The sequence below is a fragment of the Leptonotus elevatus genome, chromosome 1, assembly GCF_054856555.1.
Source record: "Leptonotus elevatus isolate MCC_2025b chromosome 1, RoL_Lele_1.0, whole genome shotgun sequence".
Lineage (NCBI taxonomy): Eukaryota > Metazoa > Chordata > Actinopteri > Syngnathiformes > Syngnathidae > Leptonotus > Leptonotus elevatus.
The window spans coordinates 26,891,834-26,914,676 of NC_141239.1; the positions used below are offsets into that span (position 1 = coordinate 26,891,834).

General features: G+C 39.9%; 1 long non-coding RNA gene across 6 annotated transcripts; it reads left to right on the forward strand.

Annotated features, from left to right (window-relative positions):
• Positions 1–874: 874 nt before the first annotated feature.
• On the forward strand, positions 875–22,572 carry LOC147181435 (uncharacterized). 6 transcript variants are annotated; one of them, XR_015090391.1, is made up of 6 exons: positions 875–950; positions 1,396–1,449; positions 1,574–1,732; positions 1,842–2,043; positions 2,519–2,603; positions 19,506–22,572. It is a non-coding gene; the product is annotated as an uncharacterized LOC147181435 (long non-coding RNA). The 6 variants fall into 6 exon arrangements; XR_015090396.1 differs by lacking the exon at positions 19,506–22,572 and adding an exon at positions 13,072–13,191; XR_015090395.1 differs by lacking the exon at positions 19,506–22,572 and having other exon boundaries at positions 1,842–1,917; positions 2,028–2,043; positions 2,519–2,762.
• The last annotated feature ends 271 nt before the right edge of the window (positions 22,573–22,843 follow it).

Consider the following 22,843-nt stretch of genomic DNA (forward strand, 5'->3'; position numbering starts at 1 on the left):
GTTATACTATACAACACTAATTTATATCTTATATACCTTATATATAGCGATATATAAATCATATTTATTTTGTATATCTTATATATTTTACTGTATATTACTTATATAATGTACAGTGCAAAAAAGATTTTAAAGAAAGTAAAGAAAAAACACTTGTTTCTGGGAAACAACAAATTGTGGATGGTTTTGCTGAATCAGAACTGCACTACTCGCAATTGCATATCATGAAAATACAGTTGAACCTAATTCAGAAAAAGGTAATCAATTATTAGCCGTGTGATATAGTTTCACTTTCATCTTCTGGAGGAGTGTTTTTTGTAATTGCATGCTCCTGGTTTGTTTGTTTTACACTACTACAAATACTATTGCTATTTGACAGTGTTAGTTTTATGTTAATTTTGTTTTCAGGTCCAATCAATAGTTTCTGCTCAAACAATCTGACTTTTTATTTATTGTACTTAAATGTGCAAAGTATGTGCATGTCACGTGCCGGTGAGAAGTTCTTCAAAGGTAAACAGCAGTGTCCGATTTTTGTAGTGATTCAAGAGTATGTATATTATTTCCCTTTCGTTTTACATTTGATATTTTATAGCTTTATATACATTTTGGTCTTGTCTATTTGACAAAGACATTGCTGTTTGCGGTTATCTAGAATTTTCCTCAGTAGTTATTTTTTTAATGCTATAATATTTTGTTAGGTGCTGTCGAGGCAATCTTTTTCCATCCGACCAGAGTTTTGCTTCAATTCAATAAAATGAATAGCAAATGAATGAATAATATCTCAGTTGGATCACTGTTTCACAGTTACGCCACCAGGAGGCGCGCCATGTTTCTAACCAGACATACACAGACACACACTGCGTAGAAGAAGAATCTCGATTTGTCAACAGCCGTGTACTGTTTTTGAATCTGTGGCTGTGAGCGGGAATGCAAAAGTGGCAGTCGTTCAGGTTGGTAAAATGTACATTAAAATCAAACAAACAGAATGTGTATCACTCTGTCATTTTTCACTCCTGTAGCTTAGCATACGTGGTCTTTAGAAGTGGTTTGACTGAAGAAATTATTCCGAATCATCCTAAACGTTGAAGCTCAGTTGCTAATCATCTGTTAGCAATGAAAGCAAGGTGTGCTGTTTTGCTATTATATGCTAGTAAGCTAACCAACTGCACTGAAACGGGACATGAGTGCTTAAGTACATGAATGGAGCTTATTTAAGTTATTTTTTTTAACATGCTAACATAACTGTTGAAGACAAAACATTGACTAACAATGGTAGAATATGTTACATGTTGTTATGTTTAGTTTTTATCGTAAATTAAGTGTAATAGTGTAGAAATGTATTAATAAAGTTGATCTGTAACTTGTTTTTCTTATCACTGTAACTCCTTTCATCAGCAAACTAAACAGAGAGGTGTCATCTGTCATGCAGCAGGTTTTTCAGTTGGTGAGGCAAGTAAGAACCTTTATATTAATTATTGAGCTAATGATGAACATTGCATTAGTTTCACACTGTCATATAACAAATATGTAAATGTACTTTGTTGCTTTTAATATATTTTCTGTTCATGTACAGGTTGTTGGTACTGTTTTGACGAGCCAAATGGCGTACGGGTGGTCGCGGCGTCTTCAAATCAAGATGGCTAATTATGAATTCACTACTTATCCAAACTTGAAAGGCGTGATGTACGTTGTCCTGAGCTTGATGTCAACTCCATGAAAAGGAAACAGTCAGGTGAACAAACACCCACAAAGTATTAGAAGAATCCAAAGAGAGCTGAGGTAAACTAACTTCCACCACATCCAAGTGTTTAAACTAGTGACAGGGATGTAACTTTGCACAGGCTTAATGGGGAGGAAGAAGATGTGCAGGGCTTACCCATAAAGACAAATGTGGCAAAGAGGAACATTTTAACGTTGGTATGTTTTCAAAGTTCATAATAAGAGAATGTCAATTGTGCTCAGGTTTCAGGCTGTGAATGTTTTTTTTTTCTTCCCCAAAATGTTCTGGCCACAAAATCCAATATGAGGAGGAGAGCAGAACAGGTAAATGATTCTGAACACTACCTAATTTTGATAATGCTGTATTGCTGTCTTTTACAGTATGTTTGAAACTTACATACTGTGTTGTTGATATTGTTTAGGTGCACAACTCCCTTTTCCAAAACCACAAACACAGTTACAGCTCAACAACAGTGCACCCAGACCTATAGTTAATTTAACTTGTGAGTAATAATAACGATTACCGAATAAACAATACTGAGCTCTCTCTAAAAATAAAAAATAATAATAACTGCTAACTATAATAATCAAAGAACACAATAATCAAAATGCACCTCCCCCAAAAATGTTTATTAGGGTCTTCTGCTTGTTTCAGGCAATGACAGTTAAACCTTTTAGTGGAGCTTGGGGTCGAAGACGAGGAAAGGGAAATGTCCGTAGTTGATAAGTTTTCCTCATGTCACTGTTGTTTAAAGATCCAATCATCATAAATATTCCAACATTGTTTTCTGATCAGCAGCGTTCAACTCGAAAGGTAAACGGAAAGGTTGCAAACATGCTGGGGAGCACCTGAAACACACACCACCGAGAAGAGGAAGATAACAGTAAGCCTGATTTTTTTTTTCCTTCATGACATCACTGAGGAATGTACACACTACACTATGATTCACTTGGGCCATATGTTCAATAAAAATCAAAGCAATTGTAATGTTGCACTTTTACATGCCTTTAATAAAAGACACATTTTGGATTTCTGGAACTAATATAGTTATTTTGGCCAGTTAATATATACAATATGATTCAATTGCTAATACAGTTAATACTTAACAAGGCGATGAAAATTGCAAAACAGCACATTTTCGGCATTCGGCCGAAATAAAATTAAAGCCGAAAAAATATGGCCGAAAGAAGATGTTGTGGTGACGCAAGCAAAAAAATAAAAAATAAAAACCCTGCTGCAAGCAAATGTCTGTTTGAATTAAGCACCAAACACGGGAGTGAGTGTCTGCCTTGTTGCTCGTTGGCGTGTGTAAGTACCGGCAGCTTCATTGTGCACACCGGAGAAGGAGAGGGTCGCACCCAGATGTAAAAAAAGAGAGCACTGCACTAAAGGTAAGCAGCTCTTGCTCCTGCAGCGCCTTACTTTTTTTCTTTGATGAGAGCCCCTCGAGCACTTCCACTTTTTCACTTGCATTCTGGTGGCCGTGCTAAATACTTTAGCTAATGTTAGCACTATTGCTATCAACAGTTTTAAACAAGTAAACACTTACCGCTATCTCCGGTTGACTACAGATCTGTACAGGACACCGTGTGTGACTTTGGAGTCCGTTCCCAAAGCCGATTGGCTGGTGCCAAGAAATGTATTTATTTTTAAACGTTGGTGAATATGTGAATGTGCCGATTTTAAGTGCGCCGCACCGTGTCCCGCTCCAAATAGGCTACAAATGCGTCATCCGCAAGGCACCACGCACATTCGTACCCGCCAGTGCATAGTACTGTACATCGACTATAAAGTGCAATTGCACCGCCAGAAAATGCTCAGTTGCTCACCCCGCGTTCGGTGTTTAATGTACCATTCGCCAACATGTCTGTGGTGTGGACCCATTTAAATTTATATTGTGCTTTGTTAAAATGCCCGTGCTAAATAGGCCTAAATATTTTATAATAATAATATAAATTTAATTAATTATAATAAATGCAATGATAATAAAAAAATTGCCATAATTTTTATTCTGCGTTTCGGTTTTCGGCCAAGCATTTCTCATTTTCGGTTTTTCGGTTTCGGCCCCCACATTTTTTTTCGGTGCATCCCTAATATATATACATGCCTTTATTTATTAAAAGACACATTTTGTATTTATGAAACTAATTATATATATATCATATTACAATGTGAATTTTGTGATATCAGGAATTAAAGAGCTCTTAATATGCTTAATACAAACTGCTGTTACAAATTATGCAATTTTTTTATTTGTACTTGCATCATGCGCTGTAGCATAATGGAAGGATGGACACCAGTTGAAAAAAGTAAGATTAAGAAAGCCTTCATTAACAAATGCAGCATTTGTTGTTCATATAAAAAATAAAAAAAAACTTTAAAATAGACTTATTAATGTTAGGAGGCAGATACAGTATCTGTTTCACTTTGTAGTTAAAAGCATAATTAGCCAAAAATGAAACTTTTATCCATTCACCCTCATGTAGTTGAAGTGTTCTGAGAGGTTTTTGGATCTTCCCAACACACAACTACCGTCAGCTCCCCTAGGTTTTCGGATGATACAGAAACCTCTCCTAACACTTCACATGCATGAGGGTGATTGAATAAAGGTTACATTTTCATTTTTGATGAACTGTTCATTGTTGTTGTTTGTATAATGATAATTTTAGTTGCAGTAATTGTATATAAAATGTGACTTTTTCAAGTTATTTTTGTTCAGTGCTTTGTTGAATTCACTAAAGAATATTATGATTAAGTTGGATCCAGAACATTTTATTCACCCCAAAAGGGAAATTCATTTGTCTGTCATTATCTATAGAATTATAAAGCCAAATGACTATATGTCTGCGTCCTTACCTACGTTGTTTTAGTTAAGTAAAACTAAAATTTAAAAAAGCATTTTCATTAACAATATAAAATGACAAAAACAACAACTTACTGAAACTATAATTCAAGGAAAAATGTCCTTCATTTATTAATTTAATACATTTGCCTTTGATATTGATTTTAAATATAAGCTTTGAGCAGTAACATTTTTTTCTAAGATTTTGCTCAATAGTATTTCAGTATTGCTCATTTTCTCCTTTGAGATCTCCAAGGTATCTCCAGTAAGTCTCACATTTGACTCTCCTCTATAATTGCAATGTCTCCCTTATTTCTCCTAGTAAATTTTAGGAGAAACAAATGAGAAACGTTTGAAACAAAAGAGAGAGTAAAATGAGACTGTGTTGAGATTCTCAAATTTGTCTCACGAGACATAGACGAACAAGCTTTGAGCAATAACATTTTTCTCTGGGCAGCACCGTGCAAGTTATGCCACAATTTGTCATTGGATCGTGAATGCTTGGGCGAACGCAAAAGCCGACATCATTTCTGAGGACACGACAACGAGACTGACTCTTGACAATGAGTCGGCGTGTTTGACGGAGAACTTGTTGTTTGTTTCTGATACAGAAAATCATGAGGACTATGACTGATTTGTGGATTAGGATTGATCAAAAGCACCGTGCGTACATTGTTATATACTTCAAGTACAACTGAACTCACTGTTTACATTGTTACTTCAACCGAACTCAGTTTTGTTCCGTTTGCTGCCTTTTTATAAAAAATGCGCTAGCACTAGTATTTGTTTTAGCAAAATAGCTTGCTACCATATGTTTTGAGCTAGAGTATGATTAACCGTGCGTGTGCCCAATAGTGCGGTGCGCCTTATGGGTGTGTTTATAATACGGTGCGCCTTATGGTTGTGAACATACGGTATATGAATATATTTTTTATGCAGATTACAAGATACCAAAAGTATCCGTCAATTTATTGGTCAGGCCCTATTAATATTATATTCTTAAATTATTTTGTATTTATACAGTAAATTATTAAATACGTGCTTACCCAGACTTGTCCTTTTTTTCCATGAATCATTGATCACAGACACAATTGTGCAATAATATGATGAGGAGATGATACACTGAAAAGCCTGACAGCTTTACTATACCTCTACTGGTAATAGAGCACTCCTGCTGTTGATTTGTTGAATTTGGCACACAGGATCACACTACGGATGTGAACGTGGGCTCACTTTTATTATGATGTTGTGCACTCTGTAAGGAGAAGAGGCTTCTCCAGTACACCCGCTCAAATCCCCCACCACCACCGCCGACCCCTCCTCTCCCTCTCTGGGTGGGTGGGCTGCAGTTTATGGGCTGCAGGTCATCACTGGGCTGCAGGGGGACTCTTACTGGCTCAAGCCTGGAAGAGCAACATGGAATGTTACACTGATATGATCGTGTGTGGTGGGGGGGGGGGGACTTCCTGCGTGCAATGGAGCGGGATGGGTGTGGGGGGCACATAATGGGGGTGAGATGAACCTTGACCCTGACCACATGTCCTGGTCTCCTCGCGGCTCACCCACACTTCCTCCTTCGTGGCCTCTCTGCTGCTCTTCTGGACCTCTGAGGCGTCTTCATCATCATCATCATCATCATCATCAATCTCCTCTTCTTTGAAACCTCTCAGTCATTTTCAATTGGTTCTGTATCAACTAGTGAAAGTAGCAATAGTGGAGCGGTAGTATGTTGCTTCTTGGTTTCTACTAATTTCACTACTACTTATAATAATATTAGTAACAACAATATTGATTACAAATAAGCAAATATTTTCCATTTATTTGATTATGAATTTTTTTAAACTTCATATGTAATAATAATCCTGTTTAATATTTATTTTTTTATTTAATGATTTATATGATAGATCTTGTTTTTTTTTGTGTATTTTATATTTGTATTTTATTTGTTCTATATTTTATATTGTAAAATGATATCTCATTCAAGAATAATTTGATGTGATTTATTGTTACCTGTTTTTTCATTTCAGATTTAGTGTGTGTTTTGTTTTACAATATTTGCATTTCATTCATTGGTTAATTATTGACAGTAATATAAAACGTGTAGACTATAACATAAGTAACAAAAAAAGATACACTCAGTTGTTTTGTGAGCATAGGGGAAAAACATACAAGACATTCGCAAGAAAAACGTATCACATTACGTGGCCGCGCATAGCGGATTTTTGTTTTCACATACTGTACAGTAATTCCCTTTGAAATTTAGGCAAAAACGTATTAATTTTGTTTTATACTGGACGTAACTGTCTCAAGTATTTTGGGTCAAATCTCTCGCTGCAAAACATATTGATTTTTTATATCTATTGCAACTGGTTAAAAAACAGCATCAGTCAAAAACTCCAAATTCATTCAAACTTTTCCACATGAAACCATGTGATTAATAATGCCGATCGTCTTGTTTCTCCTCATCAGCTCATGAGATGATCCAATTACATACACATGCTTCTTTCCTGGTAGTGCCGCCATTCCGCTAACGTGGTTAAATACAGTTAAATTACATCATCGCACACAGGCTGCAATTAGCCGAGCATGCTTGTCAATAAAGATGGTACTATATGCCCGTTGGCAGACAAAAAAAATAATCGTCCCAAATTGCTGTAATTAAATGCTAGCGTCTGCGTTTTGTTATTGGATTTATTTGAAGCGATTAGCCTCCGGGGCAGTGACTGATGGCGAAGATACTGCTGCTGGTGCTTTGTGGGTGCATGGAAAACAAGTGTTTTGTTATGTCAAGACAAAAAAAAATTATATTTATTTTAAGCAACATTTTAACTCGCCACAAAAGTATTACTTATCTTTAGTCACTTATGGTGATGAAACTTCCTATAGCCCAAAAGCTTACATGTGGTAGAATTACTCAGACTTTCTACTTAAGTAGAAGTACAGACACAAGACGGGGATATGTTTGGGTTGGGTGGGGGTGTTGGGGGTGGAGTACAACTACGGATTTTCTACTTAATTTAAGGTTAAAAAGAAAAATAGTACTTTTTTGACTCTGAAATACAAAAGAAAAAAAGAATTACCGGTACTACTGTCAATTATCAATTTATGTAATTAATTATCAATCCTTTTATTGTCTTACTTGGACTCAATAGGAAACAAAATCTAAATTGGGAAAAAAAACATTTCACTTGCATTTATCTGGTATTTCTGTACATTACTCATAATCGTAAAAATGCTCCGAGACTCTGACACAGATACTGCTTCAGCAGTCTGACATATACCTTCAAAGGAAAGCTGTGCCAAATAAATACTTAAGTATATGTGTAAAGAATTGTACTTCAATGCAGTACCAAAGTATTTGTACTCAGTTACGTCCACGGCGGCAAAATCTGCCCAACATTGTTGCCCGCTGAGGTAGCGGCTGCAGACAGACTTCAGGTGCAGTCTCCTCTAAGAGCGTTTATGAGGCTCTACGCTGGTGGAATCCCAATAATGGTTTCTTGCACAGCTCCAGCCGTGTTCCAGGTAATTACTTGTGGGTGCCCCTGCCCTGTAAAATCACTTCCTGTCTAGGTAAAGCTCCTCCTCTTCCTAATATAATATCTTAAAAAAAAAAAGGTGATTCATATTACATTTTTGAAATCTGTATATGCAGCTGTAAAACATGTAGCCTGTTAAGCATCATTAGAGGCCGAGCCATTCCTCAGTGACACTTCGTTCGCCCATAAAGCTGTTAGTGGGGGATGTGCGGTCTTAATTAGGCTGCGGTGCCAATTGTAATTGTTAGCAGTGAAGCTTGTCATGAGGCTGGGAAGCCCGCTACTTACAAGGAGGCTGCATGGCGAGATGACTGTTACTGGCGCATACTAGTCTCCATTTACAATCATTTGGAAACTTTTTTTTTTTAAATTATGCTTCAATATACAAATGGGAAGTAAATATGCCCTTTTTTGATGGTAAGCGCACACACTATGATGACATAATAACTAGATAAGCCAATATACATGTGGCTTAAATAAACTGACTTTTTTTCTATTTCCTATTAAATTCTTATCACTCGTTTTTGGGCTCAGTATTTGTGCCTGCAACTTTCTCTGTCATCTGTTTGTGTTTAATGTCTGCAAAGTAGCAAAAACTTACCATAAAATAACGAGAACTCACGTTGCCTCTTATGCGAAGGCGAGGGTGAAACTAACACGCACACACACACACACACACACACACACACACACACACACACACAATACAGCTGACAACGGACACCCAACACGCACTGAACACACATGTGCATGTCTACACAGCTGCACATGCTTAAACACAGTGTACATCTGTCCATAATACATCCGTCAGTGCCTCCACATCTGTGCACTGCGCACACACACATAGATATCTCCACTGCGCTTGTTTGGCATTGTGCCAACCCTCAGCTGTGCACTACATGCGCTAACCTCACACAGTTATATTACACTCTTGCCTCAGGCCTATTTTGGGCTATTCCTGAAGGAAACGTGATACGGTTGCTTTGATATGATGGCTCTTGACGAGTTATTAACCGTGCTCGACAGAAGAATTAGACGATGACAATCATGTGTGCGTCTCAAACTTTTTTCCAAGGACCCCTTGATAATCTCATGGACAATTAAACATAACTACCATGTGCACATAAAATAAATGCGTAGTTTTGAGAAAAAAATATTCACCATTTGCATGTTCAACTTTTTGGGGGATTAAAATGTATACAGTAACCCAACACAACAGTGTATAGGCACTGTTGTAAACAGCAAAAATCTGAGAGTAGGTGACACCACCGTAAAAATGATAACACTGTACTATAATTGTCTGTAGATACCACAAGACAGGCCTAACCCTCTTTCCAAGTCTGCCTTTCAAAAGAACGGACGATTTTTATACAATTTTAGTCGACAACGGTGACTTGTGAAAATCCCTTTCAGTGACACTATCACCGGCAACCCTCACCCCTAAATCACCCCTGTCCCGAGGTCATTAGTCACAAGTGTGGAAGGGAGGGGACAGCGCAGAATGGACCCTATTGTTATGGTGTCACCCGGCCGGGGAAGTATCACCACCACCAGTCCAGTCGGACTGCGCTTGCCGCCAAGTCTGCTTTGCCTGTGAATACTCGCAGGTGTTGGTTTGTCTGCAAGTGTTGGCGATTGTCTGCACTGCGGCCGTATCACCACGGCAACTGCTCTTTTTGCTAGTGTGTGATGTGGCACAGCCGGACACCGCCACATGGGCACCGGAAACTTGTCACCATCTTATGTAGAATTCACAAGTACTGATTTTTAACAATTTTGAATGTCAGAGACCGCACACAGAGAGCAGGAGAAACATTTCTGTGTCTGTTCACTGCTTGTATAGTGTTATAGTGTTCTCAAAATGACCAACACAATATATATATATCTATAACACAATGTCCGTTGTAGTCCCAAGACTCCTCCAAAGGGCATTCACATCACCGGAAAATACAAAGAAGAGAAGTACTACAAGAAGAACTAGACGTGCAATTTCTGGAGAAATTACGTGGGAAAACTGATAGCTAATAGCTGAATGCTAATCTGAATGCTTATGAAGTAAATTGAAAGTAAAATTATCTGAAAAATTACAAAGTATTACCGTATCCTCCGCACTATAAGGCGCACCTAAAAGCCTTTCATTTTCTCAAAATCTGGCAGTGTGCCTTATAATCCGATGCGCCTTATATGTGGATCACTATTGGTTAAGTACGGTTACCGTAGTCAGGGGGCATCACCAAAGTAACAGTGGTTAGAACGGTAGTCCCACACCTGAACAAGGCTGGGAGATATTGTAAATATGGATATTAACGTTTGAACAATGTTGAGTTATTGTTATATTGTTAATACGGAAGTTGTCAGAACGCTGGTTTGTATTCTATTACCAGTAATAAATATTGACAAAATATTGATTTTGAAAAAAAAAAAAAAAAAAAAATATTGACTGACTTGTATGTTTTGTTGAGATTCCCTTTAGCACAGCTCCATTTAGTGTATGCTTAACGCAACCCCAGCCACTACAGTAGCTTCTATTCTATGTGCCTTATATACGGAAAAAGGTTTTAAATAGGCTATTCATTGAAGGTGCGCCTTATATCCGATGTTCCTTATTGTGTGGAAAATACGGTAATTGAAGTTGAAAAATAATTGCCCATGAGAGAAGGAAAATGCTCAGATTCAGTATGATTGTCGACGTGTGTACTCTGCTTTGGTTGACCTTGCTGCTGCTCCACGGAGAAACCCTAAGCAGGTGATTTCGTAATGGTGTAAAGTGATTTAGACAGAAGCAAAAACAGACGCACCTCTAAACGCACATGGCGGTATCAGCACAGCAGGCAATGACAGGCACGGCTCGTACGCTTGCTAAAGCCTCAAGAGTGAGGTGCGAAAAGGTGTCTGGCAAAACGCCCGATCGCACTCACTCGCGTTCAATAGAACACTTTGTGCGTCCGCCTCACACCCGCTGTACCTGCTCATGCCGTGGAAAACCACTCAATGCTGTCACTCAGTCCATCCTTCAATTGAGACTTCTAGTGTAACAGGCATAATGGAAACACTGCAGCTTTTTGGCATGTTACGCAGGAGACACAGATAATTTCCACAGCGAGCCTTGGCATGTAAGTTGGTAAGGGATATTCTTCCTACTGTTGGTGCTGGTCCTTTAAATGATGATTGCAAAAACAGAGCCGAGAAAGTATGGGGAAATAATGGATGTATGCGCTGTTGCGATTTTGTACATTGGTCTAGCGTCTTCTGGAACTCCAACAAAAATGCAAAATTTTTATCATTATGCTCCGAGGATGAAGCAAAGACACCCAAGTCCAAATACTCAACCAAAACACTGCTTCACCCTACTTTTTTTTGTCCGCCAACTGACAATTCAATTTGATTATCTGACACAACACAATTGTATTAGATTTAAAGAGGAAATGTGTCTGCATTCCCTGAATGCGTGCCAGCGCACAGGACAGACTCCCCGTGGTTATATAGTGGCGACATGAACAGGTGATGAACCATATGCCTTCTGCGCATTCTGTGGACTGTCAACGTTGATCGCTCAACTTCATGCCAATGGGACTAATGATCCAGGATGTCTTGTGGGTATATACTAGGATAGTCCAGTATACAGCCCCTGATTAAGGTCAGGCTATAAGTATTTGAAGTGTAATGGTTAACTTCAATAGGTTAGTCCAGTGTTCACTACTCACAAAATCGGGTGTACCGTATTTTCACGACCATAAGATGCACCGTATTAAAAGGTGCAGTCTCAGTTATGTGTGCTATTTCTGTATTTAACACACACATAAGGCGCACTGCACTGTTTGGCGCAGGCACGGTTAAACATATGGTAATAGCGTGCTTTCACGCTAAAACATACGCATATGTTTTTAAAAAGGCAGTGGAGAAAAAAATTTGTTTGGTTGTACTTTATTGAAGTTTTTAACAATGTGCTCACATTGTTTTGATCAATCCTTATCTACAAATCCCTTAAAGTCCTCATCTTCTGTATCTGAAATGAACAGCTGAGCTAGTTCTCCTTCAAACACACCAGGTTCCCTCTTGTCATTGTAGTATTAGAGTCAGTCTCGTTCCTGTGCGGCTTCTCAGAAATGATGACAGCTTTTGTGAAAGCTTAATTAGTGCAAGCAGACACGAGTAGCCCAAGCATGCACAATCAATTCACAAATTGTGGCGTAACTCGCTCAAGCAGTTCCATAAAGCGAAAGCAGTGAGCACCAAGACGTCCAACTGTACACAGGAAACCCGGCCCTGGTTGATGACTGGCAGGCATGAGAAAACAAAAGACCCACGTCATCTTTCAGTTGAGTCTTTCGGGTTATCATGCCTGCCAGTCTTCAACCAGGGTCAGATTTCCTGTATATAAGCAGAAAGGCTCCCACACAGACTGGAGCGCTTACCGAAGTCACACACCAACATTTACAGATTTTGGAACTCGGTGCACACAAAAGGCGCACCTCACTATTAGACGCACCGTAGATTTTTGAGAAAATTTAAGACTTTTAAGTGCGCCTTATAGTCATGAAAATACGGTAATATAGGCTAGTCCATTTTGGGACTAGTCCAGTATATACTCTATGAGGTTAAGTATGTTCTTTGCTAGTCCAGTGTCCAGTGACTGGTTATAATTGGGAATATTCTGGCACATTTCTTGAGACAAGGACAGTATATTGCTGACCGTACAGCAAATCTTTCAAATTTGCTGACCCATTCCAACCACCTGTTTGTTGAATCGGAAAACAATGGAAATTGATGCAACGACCGAATGAAAAGCAGACCAAAAAAGAGCCTTTTGGGGTTCACTTCACAGCAAAGTCATTCATGCACTTGATGGGTTTGAACTTTTGACCTAGGATGCATCATGGAACAATTTCCGATGTCCTTTTTTGGAACTACAAAACATCTGCGAACCTCCCCTGTGTTGAATGCGATGACAACTTTTCCTTTCCTCTCAGCCCTGGTCTTCCCGCCCACCCCAAAACCCCTTGTGTGTTCGAAGGAGGTGGGGTCGCACATTCTGATGCACATCTGAGGTTTATTTGGCCCCGTCCCCCCGTCGGGATAGTGGCGAGGCGCTTCATCTCAAAGAAACTCACAAGGACTGGCACGTTCTCAAACGCACACTTACGTAAATGCACTAAATGCATTCACACTGATCAGTTTAACTCAGATCACTTCTTCCTGTCACAGTTTATGATATTTTGTCATGGTCCAGTGCATAACCCAACCTTACGCTTGAAGTATATTTTGGATTAGTCTGGTTTGTTCTCATGATTATGACATTCTGGATTTGTCAAATATATTTCAATGTTAGGGTCAATACCGGAATAATCCGGTTTAGAAGCCCCAGATTTATGGTCTGGGACTATCTGTGATTGTCCGATATATACCTCATGGTTTGGATGTATGTCTGGAGTAGAATAAATTCTAGGTTAATGCCTGAAAGTTTACTCCCTGAGTTACGGTATACTGGGATATCCCAATAGTCTATTTAATTCCAGGGGTTATGATGTTTACTAGGTTAGCCCAGAGATCTGTGATAGTCCACAATGTGCACACTGTTAGTGTTTCTGTATAAATCCTGTTTATGATTTAGCATTGGAGTATTTTAAGGGCTAGTCTGGGACTACTTTATATTGGGGGTTACACTATTTTGGGCCTAGAGTATATCCTGTCCAGTATACAAGCCGATATGGTGCATCTGAAAAGCATTCACAGCAGATCTCACTTTTTTCAAATGTTTTGTTGATCTTATTACAAAATATCTTATTATTATAAACCTGCACAACCACCACTTATTGCAACTTTTTGCAAATGTAATCAAATATTGTTTTAAAGAAATTTGCAGAAACTTTTTTAGGTATGCCACAGTATTCTGATCTATGTATATTCTGGGATATGCCAGTGGTCGAGCCATCATTGCATTATTCCCAGTCATTTTTGTTGTTTGCCGAATGCCTGGCTGGTTGACACAATGATGACGCCGTCCTAGCCCCCAAGGTGTCACCTCCTTCTAGTTAGCTCCCACAATCCCACCTGGCTGCCATTGAGGTTAACAAAGTCACCCAAAGCAGAGGGAGACCATCACAGGCAGGTTGCTCCTCATTTGACCTGGATGTATTTATCCCATGATCCTTGGTGACCCTGACAGGAAGTTGCCAAGTGACCTTGCTCTCCAACCCATCTCCCCCTTCCCAGTGGCGATTCCTGTCCCCATGATACCTTCCAGGAAGAAAAGATGTGTGCCCCCCCCCCTCTCTGCTTAAACCCAAAGAGAAAAAAATGTGACTATTGATTCCAGGCTCACCTTTTGCCCCTTCCTTTTATCTCCCTTTGTTTCAGCACCTTCCAAATAACTGTCATTTCTTTGACTGTTGATACATTTACATACAGTCCGTCGTTTAAATATGTCTCTGATTTCATTTTGCTGGAGGAAACTCAACATCAGGCTTCTGGGTTCAGTCTGCATGAAATTGAATGCATTTCACAGGACGACCATTTGGGGCTGGTTATGAAAAGACAGCTTTTGTTGTGCGCTTGGCTGCAGTTTTAAGGGAAGGAATGTGAAGGAAGAAGAAGGTGAAGATGTCATAAGCGCGCTTAGATGTTGAGCAGGGATGGCAGCAGTGTTATAGAAGATGTAAGCTTCCCGTGAATGTGTCCATGTTTCTGTCTGTGTGATGGAAACCAAATATTTTTCTCTTGTGTAATGAGGACAGCAGAGCAGGTGATTCACTGGTGGTGGTCACTATGGCCTTGTGGACATGTGAGCAGCCGTTGTGGTGCACTTTTTGCGTGTCCTTGTACACTTTTAACATAACCTTGGCACCTTGAGATACAACGTACAAGGACTCAGAACATTTGTTTCTCAAATCATCGTTCCCCATTGAAATTAATAGAAATATACTCAACATAAATATAAACGCAACACTTTTGTTTTTGCTCCCATTTTTTGTGTCTTCAACACACACAATATCACCATTTCTCTCAAATATTGTTCACAAACCAGTATAAATCTGTGATAGTGAGCACTTCTCCTTTGCCGTGACAATCCATCCCAACTCACAGGTGTGCCATATCATGATGCTGATTAGACACCATGATTAGTGCACATGTGTGTGTTGCACGAAACAAATCTCGTACACATAGAAGCATTTTAAGACTTGCGTGTGTCTAAAAGAAGACGCTGAGGACGTTTAACTGCTGTAATGTATATGCCAAGTCTGGAGTGGCGCTGTAGCGCAGCCACAGGGAGTTAACGGAAAGCGTAGAAGAAGAATCAGCCAAGAAGACGGACACATTTTTTCTAACTTTATTGCAATCTACAGAACAAACACGGCTTTGCATGTATTAAAACAACAAGTAAAAGACAAACACAGGAGAAGTGACAATGGCGGCTGATTTAAGTACGACAGCGCTTGTTGAACGTGGGAATAAACAAGCAAAATATTTTGCTGCAAAAGCATAAGCAAGTGTGTGCATTCTAGATGAAACCCCTGTCCTTCTTTCATTGCAATATGCATAGGTCTTTATTTAAAATGATCTGCCACTGTTTTTTGGGGGGAAATTTTATACATAAAAAGTGCTAGTGATATCGGTGACTACTCAAGAGTTAATTATACTAATGAAAAAAAAAGTGGTAGTGAACATCCCCACATGTTATCATATTGTCAAGTATGCGATGTGAGGTTGAGGGGAAGTAGACCTAAACGCAGGGAAGCAGAGCAAGCAGGCAGAGGTGAAGTCCAAAAGGAGTTTTCTTTAATTAAACAAAAACAAGGTGGTGACCATGGTACTGATCGGCAAAACCGTCCACAATGGGAAACAAAAAACAGAGAGAGACTTGACTTAACTTCGCTACGGCAGGACATGGGGGGAACATTACAACAACAGGAACAGCAATGGATCGACAAGGACAGACAGGAAACTATTCGTCAAGACGGAAGCAAAGCCGGCTTCGTTCCTCAAACGAATCTCGTACACACAGAAGCATTTCAAGACTTGTCCAAAAGAAGACGCTGAGGACGTTTAACGGCTGTAATGTATATGCCAAGCCTGGAGTGGCGCTGTAGCGCAGCCACAGGGAGTTAACGGAAAGAGTAGAAGAAGAATCAGCGAACAAGACGAACACTCTTTTCTATAACTTTATTGCAATCTACAGAACAAACATGGCTTTGCGTGTATCAAAACATGAAAAAGACGAACACAGGAGAAGTGACAATGGCGGGTGATTCAAGTACAACACCGCTTGTTGAACGTGGGAATAAAGAAGCAAAATATTTTTGCTGCAAAAGCATGAGCAAGCTAAGGAGGCTGCGCAAAACGAATACGACACGGCTATCCGCCATTGTTGTTGACAGACTGACGCTTCGCGCGCAGTCACGCGAGAATTGGCGACTACGTCATCAATCTGCGACAACGCGTCGTCATCGAGCTGCGACCATTACGTCATCGCTGGAGGAGTATCCTGCATATGGTGTCCAGACGGACGCGTACGGGGCGCGTTTTGAAATCTTTCCACTCTGGAGCCCGGTTTCAAAAGTGATCGGTTTCAAGCTCCAAAACCGCGCCATCGTGTGGACAAACGGCCTAAACGCTAAGAAACTTGTGAGGATACATTGAAACTGGCTTCCACAGATTTAGACTGGTTTGTGAACAATATTTGAGAGAAATGGTGATATTGTGTATATGGAAGAAGTTTGAGATCTTTGAGGTCATCTAAAAAAAATGGGAGTAAAAACAAAAGTGTTGCATTTATATTTTTGTTGAGTAGCTTTAACCTGTTCATACTTTTTATTACTACCCACATTCCTACATTCACAAAAGTCCACGCAGTAAAACTTCCCAACAAATCCCCCATATTTAAGCGCTATTTAATCATTTTTCCCGACCCATTAAAAATGTATTTGATTTGAATATCTTTTGGCATTAATTATTGGACCACAAAACTTATTTTGTAAGCTTATTGACCCAATAGACCAGGGTTCACTAAATCCGGTCCTCAAGGTCGGGAGTCCTTCAGGTTTTAAATGTTTCCGCCCACTAGCACACCTGATTCATATAATCAGCATGCCTGACAACAATCCTGATCTTTAGTATCAGGTGTGCTGGTAGGCAGAAACATCTAAAACCTGCAGGAATAAGTGAAGCCTGTTATAGACCTACATACACAAGTGAAACCAATCATGAGAAAGGTGGCCAATTGAAAAGTGTTTCTCCTCTTTGCATCTTCTCTGAAGAGTGACAACATGGGAGCCTCAAAATAACTCCCAAAACAAAGACTGTTAAACATTATGGTTTGGGGGAAGAATCTAAAAAGCTAGCTCAGACATTTCAGCTGTCATGTTACATTGTGAGGAACATAGTGTGGAAATAGAAGACCACAGGCACAGTTCTAGTTAAAGCCCAGAGTGGCAGGCCAAGAAAAACCACAGGTAAGCAGAAGGGAAGGATGGCGACATCAGTCAAAATCAACCCACAGACCAGCTCCAGAGACTTACAACATGATCTTGTCATGATCGTCTCATCTGTGGGCCAGAAGAGTGCAGAGACACTTCACTCCACGTCTCAGACCAAACAAGAGAAAGTTTAAAAAAGAAAATGCTGTAAAAGAAAAGGAAAGTTTGTCTGCTGGTGTTTTTTGCTAATTGGTCTCAACGGTGCAGCTAATGGTTTTAAGGTTTATGCCTGAGCGTCACTGAGGAATGAGTGGAAACTTAATGAAGGACTGTGCGTTTGTGTGTATGCATTTACATCATCGTGCTAATGCGAAAAAGTGGAGGAGAGTGTAAAGTGGTGAAAATGTTTGAAAGGAAAGTGAAATCACTGCGCTACGCCTTCAACACATGTTTAATGAAGTCATTTGTTTCGCCGTGTTTTAGGCTTTGCACACATCCCAAAAAGCTTTCATTCACTTTGGTGTTGTTTCCAACAAGCAGTGTGGTTACAGCGCTACAGTACAAAACCACCGTTTTGCCATCATGGTGACTCATATTTCATAATCATATTTACAAGCTTCAATAACTCACCCAGCCCACCTGATACTGTCTGTTACATTCCTTTTCTATTCCTTCCTCACTAATGTTGCCGTGTAGTAGGAGCATACCATCTTAAGTGTCGCGAATACTGCTCATTATTCACTCCCTGGGGCTGCTTAGCTGTCTAACAACATGCCTGACATAAAATACATGAACTGAGCACTAAACATACAGTCGTCAGTGTAGCACTTGGGGTTGGATGATGACACTTGAGAGAGAGAGTGTACTTTTGTTGTCTTTAATTGCGCACGTGCACTGCAACACGCGAGACACGACATGACCACGCCATTCTCCTGGAAGGCATCAATTAGCTACAACTGCTAACATCGACTAGCTTAAACAACAAGGGATGAGTAAAAAAGTAGAAAAATAAAGTTACATGAAGCTCGTTTGTAAATAATTAGCACTTACCTGCAACCAGGCTTGGGGAGTAACGGAATACATGTACCGCCGTTACGTAATCAGATTACAAGCAAAAATGTAACTATTCCATTACAGTTACAGGAAAAAACATGTAATCAGATGACAGGTACATTTATTAAAAATGGGGATTACTTCGAGGGATTACAATTTCTATGATGAGAGTGCAAAAGAGAGAGACAGAGAGAGAGACAGAGCACGTGAGTGAGAGAGAGAGAGAAGGACAGCGCGTGTGAGAGAGAGGGACAGTGTGAGAGAGAGCACGTGCACGCCTGCGCGAGTGGGACTGTTGCTACATGTCGGGGAGGTGGGAACGAACGAACTGACGAGTCGTGTCCTCCACACGTGGGCAGTTTAAAAAAAGCTTCACGGACGGGAGGAGGAAATGGCGACCGGTATTCACTGGAACTTACTCGGAGCGAAAGTTTGAGCTGAGAGTCCAGCGGCATGCTACGCGCTGTAGCTTCTTGCTAGCTAGCCCGCTAGCCTACAACCATAATGTGAGTTACACCTTCCAAACAAATCTTCCTCCCACCAATTCACTATTTAAACATCATACACAACATATACACGGCTAAACTTGTGACTGGGATAAGATGACTCTATCTGTCTAGCTATCTAGCTATCTATCTGTCAAACTGTGAGGAATGGTTGCTTTAAGTGACAGAAAACACCATATGGCCTTCAATCAATCAATCAATCAATAGCCTACATGCTTTTTAATTACACAAGGATTTTTGCTATTTGTAGGCTGCCCGGGTCCCGCAAATAGCAAGGGGCACATTGTATAGAATCTATATTGTGGTGATATTTATTTTTATTTTGTCTTCATGAGCATACTCAATATTGGAGTGATCCAAAAGTAATCCAGCTACATTACTTTAATATTATGGTACTTGGATTACATTACTAACTACATTTTTTTTTTGCAGGTAACTTGTAACTGTAATGGATTACATTTTAAAAGTAACCCTCCCAACCCTGCAACACATGAGACTCGACATGACCACGCTATTCTCCCGGAAGACATTAACTGACTAGGACCTGCGACCTTTTTTTTTATATCCATAAATGTAACACATAAACTGTACAACTTAATTGGGGAAAAAAACGAAATAATTTTCCGAGGGGAAGCACAAATAAAGTGAGATCATGTGGTTGCATAAGTCTGCACACCCTCCTGGGGATGTGCTCAGAAGTCAAACTCGTGTGAAATGGGAGACAGCCCACATCTGCCACCATTTCAAATGCCTCAGATTAAATCCAAATAAATTTCAGCTGTTCTAATAGGTACTTGTCATAACATTTTCCTGATTACTTTGTTTCGATTACTCAGTTACGTTCAGTTATAGTTATGTAGTTACAGTTACTTTTTTTTTTAACTGTGTTACAGTGAGTTACAGTTAGTTCATTACAGTTAGTTACAAGGTAGTAACATAGTTGCAGTGAGTTACAGTTACAATTACTTGGATACAGTTTCTTAGTTACTTACTGTAACTGACAGTTACAGTAACTTGGTTCCAAACTGGCAATGTGGCTGTCAGGGTCTTTGTTTCATGTTATTTGATATTGTTACAGCTTTTTACAAGTGTATTTGATTTCAGAATTGAATACAATCATAATATCCGAATGGACCATTTTGTACAAGAAATACACGTTAAAAAGAACCAATGGTTTGTTTTTATTATATTGTTTTCTGTAGTTCTTATTTATTAATTGTTTTATTATATCATCTTTTATACACATTTATTTGTTCAAAACACTCAACATTAAACAAACAAAACAAAAGTAAACGGTGCCTTTTCATGGACTAACATAGACTGACATTCACATAGGCAACATGACAACTGTGTCTCAAAACACACCCGCAGATGCGACAGTTTTTGTTTTTTAATATTGAAGGCTTGTCAAAATAAACGTAGGTTTGTGTGAACGCCACGTGTGTAGCTTTGGAATTATGTTTCTATCTGCTTCAGGAGCTGAGATCAATTATTTGGTGGCTGTGTTCAGAATTCATTCGTCTGCTGCTGCTTTCCTGGAAATCTCAAGGCCGCCTTTGAAGGTGTCCCCCCTGTAGACCCCAAAGTTTTGGTGCACTTTGGAAGGCACAAATTGCAATGCTGTGGCCCGCCTGTGAAATACCTTCCATGTCTGCATGTTCCTTGTCCGGAGCCTGCCTAGTCCATCTGCTCATGTGGCAACATGTCAGTGGTCGTATGGCATCTGTCTGCCTAATAATCCCAAATTTATCTCAATTTATCATCAAAGTGTTACATAATTGAGTTAATGAGTGTGTTTGTGCGGCAACCCGATCTGCTTTATTCCCCATCTTCTTCTTCTTCTTCTACTGCGCTCCCAGCCGAGAGGCGAAGAGTGAAAGGGCCCCCGTGAAAAAATCCCGACAACAACTGCGGCTTCCCGCTGCGGTTCTGGCAAGCTTCACGCTGGGGCGCAGCCAGTGGGCGGCTAATGAAAAGACAACAGTGCGAGCCAAGCCGGCCGGGAGGAAGACAAGGACGAGGAGGGGATGGAGGAACGGCCTGGACACAAGTGACCCGGTCGGCCTTGGCAGCGGCCTCAGCGCCAGTTGTCACCGCCTTAATCCGGCTGGCGCGATGACCTCATCACAGCCAGGCCGCCTCGATGGCTGGCTGGGGTGACCTCACCTACTCAAAATCAGAAGCAAGAAACACAAGAACAGAAAGTTGTGCAAAAATGACTGGAACAGTTTGACATATATTTGCCAGATTTTCAGTTACAAATTTCTCTTGGTTATGTTTCTTGTTGCTAGGCAGGGTTCATTGGGCTCAACTGTAAATGTCCCATAGGCTAGCAAACCAAAACGCCAGGCTTCTCACATTAATACACACTGTAGTTGGGTTCATGTATTCCTGTATTTTTTTATTTTGTGCGTCTCAAAAAATGACAAAATAAACAAAATTCTGCTGAAAACGCAAAACACACAAAATTACATTATGTGATCTTTAAAGTTGAGGCTGAGTTCATCTGTTGAGAGGTTCAAATCTCGGATGATGTCCTTACCTGCGATTGGAATTGACTTCCCAGTGATATTTTAACAATTCCTGAGAAGTTTGGGGTTAATGTGTTTTTCTTAAAGTAGGCCTACTGGTTTCTATGGACATTTGAAAAGATTTCAACCTGCCAACATTAAAATTGCTGTAATTTTTGTGGTACGTCCACGTATTATATATCATTTTAAAAGGAATTAAGTGTAGAATTTGAATATATGAATATCTCAATTTGATTTTTTTTTTTTACATTCATTTTCTTCACTAATTTCTCCACAATCATTGATTCAAGAAAATGATACTCTTTTACCAGAAAAATTAATTATTATTACTTTGTAATTCATTCTGATTATTTTTACATTTACTACTCTGTCATACTTTTTGTCTGAAATCCTGCTACATTAAAATGCAACATGTATGTGTCATGGTTTGGATTTAGTTTTTTGTTGTTTTTGATTTGGTGTCATGTTCTTTTAGTCTGTCATGGTCTGTGTTTTGTTACGTTGTCCTTGCGTGTCTGCCCCAGTCTCGTCAAGCCTTATAAAGCCATCTGTGTTTGCCTGCACTTCCTCGTGTGTCCACCAATCAGTGCCCTCAGTCACTTGTGTCTTGCCCATGTGTGTCTCGTTATGGCAATTAGTGTTTGTTTATTTAGGCCCCGTCCACACGAAAGCCAGTTTCAATGTATCCTCACAAGTTTCTTAGCGTTTAGGCCGTTCGTCCACACGATGGCTCGGTTTTGGAGCTAGATCACTTTTGAAACCGGGCTCCAGAGTGGAAAGATTTCAAAACGCGCCTCGTGCGCGTCCGTCTGGACGCCATATGCAGGATACTCCTCCAGTGATGACGTAATGGTCGCCGCTCGATGACGACGCGTTAACGCAGATTGATGACGAAGTCGCCAATTCTCGCGTGACTGCGCGCGAAGCGTCAGTCTGTCAACAACAATGGCGGATAGCCGTGTCGTATTCATTTTGCGCAGCCTCCTTAGCTTGCTCATGCTTTTGCAGCAAAAATATTTTGCTTCTTTATTCCCACGTTCAACAAGCGGTGTTGTACTTGAATCACCCGCCATTGTCACTTCTCCTGTGTTCGTCTTTTTCATGTTTTGATACACGCAAAGCCATGTTTGTTCTGTAGATTGCAATAAAGTTATAGAAAAGAGTGTTCGTCTTGTTCGCTGATTCTTCTTCTACTCTTTCCGTTAACTCCCTGTGGCTGCGCTACAGCGCCACTCCAGG